Here is a 13,033-nt window from a genome sequence, read left to right on the forward strand (position 1 = left end):
GCTCTTATAGCCTAAGAGAACATCTCTTATCAAGGCCTGGGAAACGCACTGTCTAGGCAGGCCTGATCTGGAAGAAGTAGAACTTCGGCTCTGGTTGTGCTCCATTGCCCTAGAGCTGCCAGACCCAACGTGCTGCCTTGTTTCCAAAGGGGCAGAGAGGCCCCAAAGCGTCTTGCTTCCAGCTGTTTGGGAAACAAGGAAACAACTGGCTCTGCACCGTGCTCTCACAGCCTACCGGGAACGTCACATACAAAGGCCTCTGAAACGCAGTTCCTTGGCAGGCCTGATCTGGCTGAAGTAGGACTTCTGCTCTGGGTGTGCTCCATTGGCCTAGACCTGAAAGGCCCAAAGGTCGCCCTTGTTGGCAAAGGGGCAGGGAGCCCCCAAAGCATCTTGCTTCCAGCTCTTTGGGAAGCTAAGAAACAAATGGCTCTGCCCAGTGCTCTAACAGTGTACCGGGAACATCTCTTACCAAAGCCTTTGAAACGCAGTTTCTTGGCAGGCCTTATCTGGCTGAGGTAGAACTTCTGCTCTGGGTGTGCTCCATTGGCCTAGAGCTGCCTGGCCCAAAGGTCGGCCTTGTTTGCAAAGGGGATGAGAGGCCCCAAAGCATCTTGCTTCCAGCTCTTCGGGAAGCTAAGAAACATCTGGCGTTGCCCAGTGCTCTTACAGCCTACCGGGAACATCTCTTGCCAAGGCCTGTGAAACGCAGTTTGTTGGTGGCCTGAACTGGCCGAAGTAGAACTTCTGCTCTGGGTGTGCTCCATTGGCCTAGAGCTGCCTGGCCCATAGGGCCGCCTTGTTTGCAAAGGGGATGAGAGGCCCCAAGGCATCTTGCTTCCAGCTCTTCGGGAAGCTAAGAAACATCTGGCGTTGCCCAGTGCTCTTACAGCCTACCGGGAACATCTCTTACCAAGGCCTGTGAAACGCAGTTTGTTGGTGGCCTGAACTGGCCCAAGTAGAACTTCTGCTCTGGGTGTGCTCCACTGGCCTAGAGCTACCTGCCCCAAAGGGCTGCCTTGATTCCAAAGTGAGAGAGTGGCACCAAAGCATCTTGCTTCCAGCTCTTCGGGAAGCTAAGAAACATCTGGCGTTGCCCAGTGCTCTTACAGCCTACCGGGAACATCTCTTACCAAGGTCTTTGAAACGCCGTTTCCTGGCAGGCCTGATTTGCCTGAAGTAGAACTTCTGCTCTGGGTGTGCTCCATTGCCCTAGAGCTGCCAGGCCCAAGGTGCTGCCTTGTTTCCAAAGGGGCAGAGAGGCCCCAAAGCATCTTGCTTCCAGCTCTCTGGGAAGCTAAGAACCAACTCGCTCTGCCCCGTGCTCTTACAGCCTACCGGGAACATGTCTTTGAAAGGCCTGTGAAACGCAGTTTCTTGGCAGGCCTCATCTGGCTGAAGTAGAACTCCGGCTCTGGGTGTGCTCCATTGCCCTAGAGCTGCCAGGCCCAATGTGCTGCCCTGTTTCCAAGGGGCAGAGAGGCCCAAAGCATCTTGCTTCCCGGTCTTTGCGAAGCTAAGACACAACTGGCTCTGCCCAGTGCTCTTACACCTACCGGGAACATCTCTTACCAAGGCCTGTCAAACGCTGTTTCTTTGCAGGCCTGATCAGGCTGAAGTAGAACTCCTGCTCTGCGTGTGCTCCATTGGCCTAGAGCTTCCCGACCCAAAAGGCTGCCTTGTTCCCAAACGGGCAGAGCGGTCCCAAGCATCTTGCTTCCAGCTTTTCAGGAAGGTAAGAAACAACTGGCTCTGCCCAGTGCTCTTACAGCCTACCGGGAACATCTCTTACCAAGGCCTGTGAAACGCAGTTTCCTGGCAGGCCTGATCTGGCTGAAGTAGAACTCCTGCTCTGGGCGTGCTACTTTGGCCTAGAGCTGCCAGGCCCAAAGGGCCGCCTTGTTTCCAAAGGGGCTGAGAGTCCCCAAAGCATCTTGCTTCCAAATCTTTGGGAAGCTAAGAAACAACTGGCTCTGCACAGTGCTCTCACAGCCTACCGGCAACGTGACAGAGAAAGGCCTGTGAGACGCAGTTTCTTGGAAGGCCTGATCTGGCTGAGGTAGAACTTCTGCTCTGGGTGTACTCCATTGGCCTAGGGCTGCCAGGCCCAAAGGGCTGCCTTTATTTCCAAAGTGTGAGAGAGGCCCCAAAGCATCTTGCTTCCTGCTCTCTGGGAAGCTAAAACAACTGGCTCTGCACAGTGCTCTCAAAGCCAACCGGGAACGTCACATACAAAGGCCTGTGAAACGCAGCTTCTTGACAGGCCTTATCTGGCTGAGGTAGAACTTCTGCTCTGGGTGTGCTCCATTGGCCTAGAGCTGCCTGGCCCAAAGGTCGGCCTTGTTTGCAAAGGGGATGAGAGGCCCCAAATCATCTTGCTTCCAGCTCTTCGGGAAGCTAAGAAACATCTGGCGTTGCCCAGTGCTCTTACAGCCTACCGGGAACATCTCTTACCAAGGCCTGTGAAACGCAGTTTGTTGGTGGCCTGAACTGGCCGAAGTAGAACTTCTGCTCTGGGTGTGCTCCATTGGCCTAGAGCTGCCTGGCCCGTAGGGCCGCCTTGTTTGCAAAGGGGATGAGAGGCCCCAAAGCATCTTGCTTCCAGCTCTTCGGGAAGCTAAGAAACATCTGGCATTGCCCAGTGCTCTTACAGCCTACCGGGAACATCTCTTACCAAGGCCTGTGAAACGCAGTTTGTTGGTGGCCTGAACTGGCCGAAGTAGAACTTCTGCTCTGGGTGTGCTCCACTGGCCTAGAGCTACCTGCCCCAAAGGGCTGCCTTGATTCCAAAGTGAGAGAGTGGCACCAAAGCATCTTGCTTCCAGCTCTTCGGGAAGCTAAGAAACATCTGGCGTTGCCCAGTGCTCTTACAGCCTACCGGGAACATCTCTTACCAAGGTCTTTGAAACGCCGTTTCCTGGCAGGCCTGATTTGGCTGAAGTAGAACTTCTGCTCTGGGTGTGCTCCATTGGCCTAGAGCTGCCAGGCCCAAGGTGCTGCCTTGTTTCCAAAGGGGCAGAGAGGCCCCAAAGCATCTTCCTTCCAGCTCTCTGGGAAGCTAAGAACCAACTCGCTCTGCCCCGTGCTCTTACAGCCTACCGGGAACATGTCTTTGAAAGGCCTGTGAAACGCAGTTTCTTGGCAGGCCTGATCTGGCTGAAGTAGAACTCCGGCTCTGGGTGTGCTCCATTGCCCTAGAGCTGCCAGGCCCAAAGTGCTGCCCTGTTTCCAAGGGGCAGAGAGGCCCAAAGCATCTTGCTTCCCGGTCTTTGTGAAGCTAAGACACAACTGGCTCTGCCCAGTGCTCTTACACCTACCGGGAACATCTCTTACCAAGGCCTGTCAAACGCTGTTTCTTTGCAGGCCTGATCAGGCTGAAGTAGAACTCCTGCTCTGCGTGTGCTCCATTGGCCTAGAGCTTCCCGACCCAAAAGGCTGCCTTGTTCCCAAACGGGCAGAGGGGTCCCAAGCATCTTGCTTCCAGCTTTTCAGGAAGGTAAGAAACAACTGGCTCTGCCCAGTGCTCTTACAGCCTACCGGGAACATCTCTTACCAAGGCCTGTGAAACGCAGTTTCCTGGCAGGCCTGATCTGGCTGAAGTAGAACTTCTGCTCTGGGTGTGCTCCATTGCCCTAGAGCTGCCAGGCCCAAAGGGCTGCCTTGTTTCCAAAGACGGAGAGTGGACCCAAAGCATCTTGCTCCCAGCTCTTCGGGAAGCTAAGAAACAGCTGGCTCTGCCCAGTGCTCTTACAGCCTAAGAGAACATCTCTTTGAAAGGCCTGTGAAACGCAGTTTCTTGGCAGGCCTGACCTGGCTGAAGTAGAACTTCTGTTCTGGTTGTGCTACATAGGCCTAGAGCTACCAGGACCTAAGGGCTGCCTTGTTTCCAAAGGGTGAGAGAGGCCCCAAAGCATCTTGCCTCCAGCACTTTGGGAAGCTAAAAAACAACTGGTTCTGCCCAGTGCTCTCACAGCCTACCGTGAACATCTCTTACCAAGGGCTGTGAAACGCAGTTTCTGGGCAGGACTGATCTGCCTGAAGTAGAACTTCTGCTGTGGGTGTGCTCCATTGGCCTAGAGCTGCCAGGCCCAAAAGGCTGCCTTGTGTCCAAAGGGAGAGAGAGGCCCCAAGGCATCTTGCTTCCAGCTCTGTGGGAAGCTAAAGCAACTGGCTCTCCACAGTGCTCTCACAGCCTACCGGGAACATCTCTTACCAAGGCCTGTGAAACGCAGTTTCTTGGCAGGCCTGATCTGGCTGAAGTAGAACTCCTGCTCTGGGCGTGCTACTTTGGCCTAGAGCTGCCAGGCCCAAAGGGCCGCCTTGTTTCCAAAGGGGCTGAGAGTCCCCAAAGCATCTTGCTTCCAAATCTTTGGGAAGCTAAGAAACAACTGGCTCTGCACAGTGCTCTCACAGCCTACCGGCAACGTGACAGAGAAAGGCCTGTGAGACGCAGTTTCTTGGAAGGCCTGATCTGGCTGAGGTAGAACTTGTGCTCTGGGTGTGCTACTTTGGCCTAGAGCTGCCAGGCACAAAGGCTGCTTTGTTTCCAAAGGGGGAGAGAGGCCCCAAATCATGTTGCTTCCAGCTGTTTTTGAAGCTAAGAAACAACTCGCTCTGCCAGGTACTCTTACAGCCTTCCGGGAACACCTCTTACGAAGGCCTGTGAAAAGCAGTTTCTTGGCAGGCCTGATCTGGCTGAGGTAGAACTTCTGCTCTGGGTGTGCTCCATTGCCCTAGAGCTGAAAGGCCCAAAGGGCTGCCTTGTTTCCAAAGGGGGAGAGAGGCCCCAAAGCATCTTGCTTCCACCTCTTGGGAAGCTAAGAAACAACCGGCTGTGCCCAGTGCTCTTATAGCCTAAGAGAACATCTCTTATCAAGGCCTGTGAAACGCACTGTCTAGGCAGGCCTGATCTGGAAGAAGTAGAACTTCGGCTCTGGTTGTGCTCCATTGCCCTAGAGCTGCCAGACCCAACGTGCTGCCTTGTTTCCAAAGGGGCAGAGAGGCCCCAAAGCGTCTTGCTTCCAGCTGTTTGGGAAACAAGGAAACAACTGGCTCTGCACCGTGCTCTCACAGCCTACCGGGAACGTCACATACAAAGGCCTCTGAAACGCAGTTCCTTGGCAGGCCTGATCTGGCTGAAGTAGGACTTCTGCTCTGGGTGTGCTCCATTGGCCTAGAGCTGAAAGGCCCAAAGGTCGCCCTTGTTGGCAAAGGGGCAGGGAGCCCCCAAAGCATCTTGCTTCCAGCTCTTTGGGAAGCTAAGAAACAAATGGCTCTGCCCAGTGCTCTAACAGAGTACCGGGAACATCTCTTACCAAAGCCTTTGAAACGCAGTTTCTTGGCAGGCCTTATCTGGCTGAGGTAGAACTTCTGCTCTGGGTGTGCGCCATTGGCCTAGAGCTGCCTGGCCCAAAGGTCGGCCTTGTTTGCAAAGGGGATGAGAGGCCCCAAAGCATCTTGCTTCCAGCTCTTCGGGAAGCTAAGAAACATCTGGCGTTGCCCAGTGCTCTTACAGCCTACCGGGAACATCTCTTACCAAGGCCTGTGAAACGCAGTTTGTTGGTGGCCTGAACTGGCCGAAGTAGAACTTCTGCTCTGGGTGTGCTCCATTGGCCTAGAGCTGCCAGGCCCAAGGTGCTGCCTTGTTTCCAAAGGGGCAGAGAGGCCCCAAAGCATCTTGCTTCCAGCTCTCTGGGAAGCTAAGAACCAACTCGCTCTGCCCCGTGCTCTTACAGCCTACCGGGAACATGTCTTTGAAAGGCCTGTGACACGCAGTTTCTTGGCAGGCCTCATCTGGCTGAAGTAGAACTCCGGCTCTGGGTGTGCTCCATTGCCCTAGAGCTGCCAGGCCCAAAGTGCTGCCCTGTTTCCAAGGGGCAGAGAGGCCCAAAGCATCTTGCTTCCCGGTCTTTGCGAAGCTAAGAAACAACTGGCTCTGCCCAGTGCTCTTACACCTACCGGGAACATCTCTTACCAAGGCCTGTCAAACGCTGTTTCTTTGCAGGCCTGATCAGGCTGAAGTAGAACTCCTGCTCTGCGTGTGCTCCATTGGCCTAGAGCTTCCCGACCCAAAAGGCTGCCTTGTTCCCAAACGGGCAGAGGGGTCCCAAGCATCTTGCTTCCAGCTTTTCAGGAAGGTAAGAAACAACTGGCTCTGCCCAGTGCTCTTACAGCCTACCGGGAACATCTCTTACCAAGGCCTGTGAAACGCAGTTTCCTGGCAGGCCTGATCTGGCTGAAGTAGAACTTCTGCTCTGGGTGTGCTCCATTGCCCTAGAGCTGCCAGGCCCAAAGGGCTGCCTTGTTTCCAAAGACGGAGAGTGGACCCAAAGCATCTTGCTCCCAGCTCTTCGGGAAGCTAAGAAACAGCTGGCTCTGCCCAGTGCTCTTACAGCCTAAGAGAACATCTCTTTGAAAGGCCTGTGAAACGCAGTTTCTTGGCAGGCCTGACCTGGCTGAAGTAGAACTTCTGTTCTGGTTGTGCTACATAGGCCTAGAGCTACCAGGACCTAAGGGCTGCCTTGTTTCCAAAGGGTGAGAGAGGCCCCAAAGCATCTTGCCTCCAGCACTTTGGGAAGCTAAAAAACAACTGGTTCTGCCCAGTGCTCTCACAGCCTACCGTGAACATCTCTTACCAAGGGCTGTGAAACGCAGTTTCTGGGCAGGACTGATCTGCCTGAAGTAGAACTTCTGCTGTGGGTGTGCTCCATTGGCCTAGAGCTGCCAGGCCCAAAAGGCTGCCTTGTGTCCAAAGGGAGAGAGAGGCCCCAAGGCATCTTGCTTCCAGCTCTGTGGGAAGCTAAAGCAACTGGCTCTCCACAGTGCTCTCACAGCCTACCGGGAACATCTCTTACCAAGGCCTGTGAAACGCAGTTTCCTGGCAGGCCTGATCTGGCTGAAGTAGAACTCCTGCTCTGGGCGTGCTACTTTGGCCTAGAGCTGCCAGGCCCAAAGGGCCGCCTTGTTTCCAAAGGGGCTGAGAGTCCCCAAAGCATCTTGCTTCCAAATCTTTGGGAAGCTAAGAAACAACTGGCTCTGCACAGTGCTCTCACAGCCTACCGGCAACGTGACAGAGAAAGGCCTGTGAGACGCAGTTTCTTGGAAGGCCTGATCTGGCTGAGGTAGAACTTGTGCTCTGGGTGTGCTACTTTGGCCTAGAGCTGCCAGGCACAAAGGCTGCTTTGTTTCCAAAGGGGGAGAGAGGCCCCAAATCATGTTGCTTCCAGCTGTTTTTGAAGCTAAGAAACAACTCGCTCTGCCAGGTACTCTTACAGCCTTCCGGGAACACCTCTTACGAAGGCCTGTGAAAAGCAGTTTCTTGGCAGGCCTGATCTGGCTGAGGTAGAACTTCTGCTCTGGGTGTGCTCCATTGCCCTAGAGCTGAAAGGCCCAAAGGGCTGCCTTGTTTCCAAAGGGGGAGAGAGGCCCCAAAGCATCTTGCTTCCACCTCTTGGGAAGCTAAGAAACAACTGGCTGTGCCCAGTGCTCTTATAGCCTAAGAGAACATCTCTTATCAAGGCCTGTGAAACGCACTGTCTAGGCAGGCCTGATCTGGAAGAAGTAGAACTTCGGCTCTGGTTGTGCTCCATTGCCCTAGAGCTGCCAGACCCAACGTGCTGCCTTGTTTCCAAAGGGGCAGAGAGGCCCCAAAGCGTCTTGCTTCCAGCTGTTTGGGAAACAAGGAAACAACTGGCTCTGCACCGTGCTCTCACAGCCTACCGGGAACGTCACATACAAAGGCCTCTGAAACGCAGTTCCTTGGCAGGCCTGATCTGGCTGAAGTAGGACTTCTGCTCTGGGTGTGCTCCATTGGCCTAGAGCTGAAAGGCCCAAAGGTCGCCCTTGTTGGCAAAGGGGCAGGGAGCCCCCAAAGCATCTTGCTTCCAGCTCTTTGGGAAGCTAAGAAACAAATGGCTCTGCCCAGTGCTCTAACAGAGTACCGGGAACATCTCTTACCAAAGCCTTTGAAACGCAGTTTCTTGGCAGGCCTTATCTGGCTGAGGTAGAACTTCTGCTCTGGGTGTGCTCCATTGGCCTAGAGCTGCCTGGCCCAAAGGTCGGCCTTGTTTGCAAAGGGGATGAGAGGCCCCAAAGCATCTTGCTTCCAGCTCTTCGGGAAGCTAAGAAACATCTGGCGTTGCCCAGTGCTCTTACAGCCTACCGGGAACATCTCTTACCAAGGCCTCTGAAACGCAGTTTGTTGGTGGCCTGAACTGGCCGAAGTAGAATTCTGCTCTGGGTGTGCTCCATTGGCCTAGAGCTGCCAGGCCCAAGGTGCTGCCTTGTTTCCAAAGGGGCAGAGAGGCCCCAAAGCATCTTGCTTCCAGCTCTCTGGGAAGCTAAGAACCAACTCGCTCTGCCCCGTGCTCTTACAGCCTACCGGGAACATGTCTTTGAAAGGCCTGTGAAACGCAGTTTCTTGGCAGGCCTCATCTGGCTGAAGTAGAACTCCGGCTCTGGGTGTGCTCCATTGCCCTAGAGCTGCCAGGCCCAAAGTGCTGCCCTGTTTCCAAGGGGCAGAGAGGCCCAAAGCATCTTGCTTCCCGGTCTTTGCGAAGCTAAGAAACAACTGGCTCTGCCCAGTGCTCTTACACCTACCGGGAACATCTCTTACCAAGGCCTGTCAAACGCTGTTTCTTTGCAGGCCTGATCAGGCTGAAGTAGAACTCCTGCTCTGCGTGTGCTCCATTGGCCTAGAGCTTCCCGACCCAAAAGGCTGCCTTGTTCCCAAACGGGCAGAGGGGTCCCAAGCATCTTGCTTCCAGCTTTTCAGGAAGGTAAGAAACAACTGGCTCTGCCCAGTGCTCTTACAGCCTACCGGGAACATCTCTTACCAAGGCCTGTGAAACGCAGTTTCCTGGCAGGCCTGATCTGGCTGAAGTAGAACTTCTGCTCTGGGTGTGCTCCATTGCCCTAGAGCTGCCAGGCCCAAAGGGCTGCCTTGTTTCCAAAGACGGAGAGTGGACCCAAAGCATCTTGCTCCCAGCTCTTCGGGAAGCTAAGAAACAGCTGGCTCTGCCCAGTGCTCTTACAGCCTAAGAGAACATCTCTTTGAAAGGCCTGTGAAACGCAGTTTCTTGGCAGGCCTGACCTGGCTGAAGTAGAACTTCTGTTCTGGTTGTGCTACATAGGCCTAGAGCTACCAGGACCTAAGGGCTGCCTTGTTTCCAAAGGGGGAGAGAGGCCCCAAAGCATCTTGCCTCCAGCACTTTGGGAAGCTAAAAAACAACTGGTTCTGCCCAGTGCTCTCACAGCCTACCGTGAACATCTCTTACCAAGGGCTGTGAAACGCAGTTTCTGGGCAGGACTGATCTGCCTGAAGTAGAACTTCTGCTGTGGGTGTGCTCCATTGGCCTAGAGCTGCCAGGCCCAAACGGCTGCCTTGTGTCCAAAGGGAGAGAGAGGCCCCAAGGCATCTTGCTTCCAGCTCTGTGGGAAGCTAAAGCAACTGGCTCTCCACAGTGCTCTCACAGCCTACCGGGAACATCTCTTACCAAGGCCTGTGAAACGCAGTTTCTTGGCAGGCCTGATCTGGCTGAAGTAGAACTCCTGCTCTGGGCGTGCTACTTTGGCCTAGAGCTGCCAGGCCCAAAGGGCCGCCTTGTTTCCAAAGGGGCTGAGAGTCCCCAAAGCATCTTGCTTCCAAATCTTTGGGAAGCTAAGAAACAACTGGCTCTGCACAGTGCTCTCACAGCCTACCGGCAACGTGACAGAGAAAGGCCTGTGAGACGCAGTTTCTTGGAAGGCCTGATCTGGCTGAGGTAGAACTTCTGCTCTGGGTGTACTCCATTGGCCTAGGGCTGCCAGGCCCAAAGGGCTGCCTTTATTTCCAAAGTGTGAGAGAGGCCCCAAAGCATCTTGCTTCCTGCTCTCTGGGAAGCTAAAACAACTGGCTCTGCACAGTGCTCTCAAAGCCAACCGGGAACGTCACATACAAAGGCCTGTGAAACGCAGCTTCTTGACAGGCCTTATCTGGCTGAGGTAGAACTTGTGCTCTGGGTGTGCTACTTTGGCCTAGAGCTGCCAGGCACAAAGGCTGCTTTGTTTCCAAAGGGGGAGAGAGGCCCCAAATCATGTTGCTTCCAGCTGTTTTTGAAGCTAAGAAACAACTCGCTCTGCCAGGTACTCTTACAGCCTTCCGGGAACACCTCTTACGAAGGCCTGTGAAAAGCAGTTTCTTGGCAGGCCTGATCTGGCTGAGGTAGAACTTCTGCTCTGGGTGTGCTCCATTGCCCTAGAGCTGAAAGGCCCAAAGGGCTGCCTTGTTTCCAAAGGGGGAGAGAGGCCCCAAAGCATCTTGCTTCCACCTCTTGGGAAGCTAAGAAACAACTGGCTGTGCCCAGTGCTCTTATAGCCTAAGAGAACATCTCTTATCAAGGCCTGTGAAACGCACTGTCTAGGCAGGCCTGATCTGGAAGAAGTAGAACTTCGGCTCTGGTTGTGCTCCATTGCCCTAGAGCTGCCAGACCCAACGTGCTGCCTTGTTTCCAAAGGGGCAGAGAGGCCCCAAAGCGTCTTGCTTCCAGCTGTTTGGGAAACAAGGAAACAACTGGCTCTGCACCGTGCTCTCACAGCCTACCGGGAACGTCACATACAAAGGCCTCTGAAACGCAGTTCCTTGGCAGGCCTGATCTGGCTGAAGTAGGACTTCTGCTCTGGGTGTGCTCCATTGGCCTAGAGCTGAAAGGCCCAAAGGTCGCCCTTGTTGGCAAAGGGGCAGGGAGCCCCCAAAGCATCTTGCTTCCAGCTCTTTGGGAAGCTAAGAAACAAATGGCTCTGCCCAGTGCTCTAACAGAGTACCGGGAACATCTCTTACCAAAGCCTTTGAAACGCAGTTTCTTGGCAGGCCTTATCTGGCTGAGGTAGAACTTCTGCTCTGGGTGTGCTCCATTGGCCTAGAGCTGCCTGGCCCAAAGGTCGGCCTTGTTTGCAAAGGGGATGAGAGGCCCCAAAGCATCTTGCTTCCAGCTCTTCGGGAAGCTAAGAAACATCTGGCGTTGCCCAGTGCTCTTACAGCCTACCGGGAACATCTCTTACCAAGGCCTGTGAAACGCAGTTTGTTGGTGGCCTGAACTGGCCGAAGTAGAACTTCTGCTCTGGGTGTGCTCCATTGGCCTAGAGCTGCCTGGCCCATAGGGCCACCTTGTTTGCAAAGGGGATGAGAGGCCCCAAAGCATCTTGCTTCCAGCTCTTCGGGAAGCTAAGAAACATCTGGCGTTGCCCAGTGCTCTTACAGCCTACCGGGAACATCTCTTACCAAGGCCTGTGAAACGCAGTTTGTTGGTGGCCTGAACTGGCCGAAGTAGAACTTCTGCTCTGGGTGTGCTCCACTGGGCTAGAGCTACCTGCCCCAAAGGGCTGCCTTGAGTCCAAAGTGAGAGAGTGGCACCAAAGCTTCTCGCTTCCAGCTCTTCGGGAAGCTAAGAAACATCTGGCGTTGCCCAGTGCTCTTACAGCCTACCGGGAACATCTCTTACCAAGGCCTGTGAAACGCCGTTTCCTGGCAGGCCTGATTTGGCTGAAGTAGAACTTCTGCTCTGGGTGTGCTCCATTGCCCTAGAGCTGCCAGGCCCAAGGTGCTGCCTTGTTTCCAAAGGGGCAGAGAGGCCCCAAAGCATCTTGCTTCCAGCTCTCTGGGAAGCTAAGAACCAACTCGCTCTGCCCCGTGCTCTTACAGCCTACCGGGAACATGTCTTTGAAAGGCCTGTGAAACGCAGTTTCTTGGCAGGCCTCATCTGGCTGAAGTAGAACTCCGGCTCTGGGTGTGCTCCATTGCCCTAGAGCTGCCAGGCCCAAAGTGCTGCCCTGTTTCCAAGGGGCAGAGAGGCCCAAAGCATCTTGCTTCCCGGTCTTTGCGAAGCTAAGACACAACTGGCTCTGCCCAGTGCTCTTACACCTACCGGGAACATCTCTTACCAAGGCCTGTCAAACGCTGTTTCTTTGCAGGCCTGATCAGGCTGAAGTAGAACTCCTGCTCTGCGTGTGCTCCATTGGCCTAGAGCTTCCCGACCCAAAAGGCTGCCTTGTTCCCAAACGGGCAGAGGGGTCCCAAGCATCTTGCTTCCAGCTTTTCAGGAAGGTAAGAAACAACTGGCTCTGCCCAGTGCTCTTACAGCCTACCGGGAACATCTCTTACCAAGGCCTGTGAAACGCAGTTTCCTGGCAGGCCTGATCTGGCTGAAGTAGAACTTCTGCTCTGGGTGTGCTCCATTGCCCTAGAGCTGCCAGGCCCAAAGGGCTGCCTTGTTTCCAAAGACGGAGAGTGGACCCAAAGCATCTTGCTCCCAGCTCTTCGGGAAGCTAAGAAACAGCTGGCTCTGCCCAGTGCTCTTACAGCCTAAGAGAACATCTCTTTGAAAGGCCTGTGAAACGCAGTTTCTTGGCAGGCCTGACCTGGCTGAAGTAGAACTTCTGTTCTGGTTGTGCTACATAGGCCTAGAGCTACCAGGACCTAAGGGCTGCCTTGTTTCCAAAGGGTGAGAGAGGCCCCAAAGCATCTTGCCTCCAGCACTTTGGGAAGCTAAAAAACAACTGGTTCTGCCCAGTGCTCTCACAGCCTACCGTGAACATCTCTTACCAAGGGCTGTGAAACGCAGTTTCTGGGCAGGACTGATCTGCCTGAAGTAGAACTTCTGCTGTGGGTGTGCTCCATTGGCCTAGAGCTGCCAGGCCCAAACGGCTGCCTTGTGTCCAAAGGGAGAGAGAGGCCCCAAGGCATCTTGCTTCCAGCTCTGTGGGAAGCTAAAGCAACTGGCTCTCCACAGTGCTCTCACAGCCTACCGGGAACATCTCTTACCAAGGCCTGTGAAACGCAGTTTCTTGGCAGGCCTGATCTGGCTGAAGTAGAACTCCTGCTCTGGGCGTGCTACTTTGGCCTAGAGCTGCCAGGCCCAAAGGGCCGCCTTGTTTCCAAAGGGGCTGAGAGTCCCCAAAGCATCTTGCTTCCAAATCTTTGGGAAGCTAAGAAACAACTGGCTCTGCACAGTGCTCTCACAGCCTACGGGCAACGTGACAGAGAAAGGCCTGTGAGACG

Source organism: Equus asinus, unplaced genomic scaffold, assembly GCF_041296235.1.
Source record: "Equus asinus isolate D_3611 breed Donkey unplaced genomic scaffold, EquAss-T2T_v2 contig_816, whole genome shotgun sequence".
Classification (NCBI taxonomy): Eukaryota; Metazoa; Chordata; class Mammalia; order Perissodactyla; family Equidae; genus Equus; species Equus asinus.